This window comes from Silene latifolia, chromosome 11, assembly GCF_048544455.1.
Source record: "Silene latifolia isolate original U9 population chromosome 11, ASM4854445v1, whole genome shotgun sequence".
Classification (NCBI taxonomy): domain Eukaryota; kingdom Viridiplantae; phylum Streptophyta; class Magnoliopsida; order Caryophyllales; family Caryophyllaceae; genus Silene; species Silene latifolia.
In genome coordinates, this window is record NC_133536.1 from 173,057,971 (window position 1) to 173,059,805 (window position 1,835).

Genomic DNA, 1,835 nt, shown 5'->3' on the forward strand with positions numbered 1-1,835 from the left:
GTATAGGCCACGATAATTGAATGTTACATATTGATGTTCTATTCCTTTAATAGTTGGGGTGACATAAGATCAGGTGAAACAAACCTTATTTCATTTCTCTTTGACAGATGATGCAACTGAGTGGCTATGAGACTTAGATATAGAGACCGACGCAATTACTAATTGGAGTTCTCTAACTCTTGCATTCTACGAGAGGTATTTTCCACCACAGAAAATCAATGCATTGAGAAGTGAGATCACAAGTTTTAAGCAAGGTCCCACCGAAGACATTCATGAAGCTTGGGTTCGTTTCAAACGGCTGGTTTGGTCCGTCCCCCACCATGGTTTCGAAATTTGGTTCCTTTACAACCAGTTTTACAACGGGTTGTATGATAATCATAGCGCCTTGCTTGATTCAGCTGCTAATGGAAGATTCCAAGATAACACTAATGACGATAATGCTTGGAAGTTGATTGATCAGATAGCTACTCACACAGCTGAGTATGGTAAACCTAGAGGAGGTAAGAGAGGAAGCGGTTCAGATAGTGCGGTTGCGGCATAGTTGGAAACCATACTTGCTCAAATAGCCGAGTTGAAGACTACTCAATCTTTGGGTAAGCAAGAGACAGTTCCCATGGTTCAACAAGAAGTGTCCTACGAGATATGTGGGATAGATGGCCACACTACGGCCAAATGTATGAGTACCATTGAGCAAGTTCATGCCTTCCAATCTTTCAAGCAAGGTACACTCCTTTTTCTAACTTCTTCCCTGGAAGGAGTCAGAATGCTTATGCTCAAGCCCCGCCGCAAAATACTTATATTATTCCTCCTAATCGTGGTAATCAACCACAAGGAAGCTTTGTTCGGCAAAATCAACGAGGTTTTCAACAAATGCAACCTCCTCCCTAAGCTCCTAATAATGAGATGGCCGAGTTGAGAGCTCTCTTACATCAAACTTTGTCAATGCAACAAAAGCAAACGGCTCAGATTTCCGAACTCATGGCTCACAACAAGATGTTGGATACTGAAGTTGCTCAAATGGCAGCTCAAAATCCTTCAAAACAGTCAAGTCTTCCTCCTAAAGGTAAACAAGTGCATGAGCAAGTCAATTCTTTGACAATTCATCCAACTTGACCTTGTTTTCCAATTCTAGCTTCGAAGGTCCTTCACTCTTGCACTCATTTTCTCTTCTATAGTCATCTTCTCTACCTCCATAGCTAATTTCCATGTCAGAATGTTTTGAATCATCTCCATGATTTGAGCATTTTTCATTTTGTCAAAGTTTCTACCGGAGGCCGCCAAAATCATATCCCTAAATCTTTACTCAAGTGTTTTGAAGAAGATTTGGGTTGTCATCCACTTGGGGATTACATGATGTGGGCAAGAGGTAAGAAGGTCTCTAAATCTTTCCCATGCTTCACTCAAAGTTTCAAGATGCTTTTGCTTGAAAGTTTGGATTTCATACCTTATTCTAGCGGTTCTTGAAGGAGGGTAAAATTTGTTGATAAAAGCCCTTGACAAGCTTTCCCAAGTAGTGAAAGTACCCGGTTCATGAGAATTCAATCATTTTCTGGCATTATCCTTCAAGGAAAGAGGAAAGAGCATAAGAAGAATTTGCTCTTCCGTGATGTCATCGTACTTGATCATGCCCGCTTTTTCTTTGAATAAGACAAGATGTTCATGAGCAACTTCCCTCTTCAAACCATGAAAAGTATCTTGTTGAATTAAAGAGATTGTATGATGACGGAGATCAAAAGTATTAGGAGTAAGAACTCCATAATTAATTGCCGAGTAAGACCGATTCGGATCCGGTCTATGGTAGTAACCCATTGGTTGGTCCATCATCTCTTTGTTAA

The 1,835-nt window shown here is 40.5% G+C and overlaps 1 non-coding gene across 1 annotated transcript; it reads left to right on the top strand.

Moving 5' to 3' along the window:
- The first annotated feature begins 1,345 nt into the window (after positions 1 to 1,345).
- Positions 1,346 to 1,452, top strand: LOC141615719 (small nucleolar RNA R71). Its single transcript, XR_012530122.1, has one exon. It is a non-coding gene; the product is annotated as a small nucleolar RNA R71 (small nucleolar RNA).
- The last annotated feature ends 383 nt before the right edge of the window (positions 1,453 to 1,835 follow it).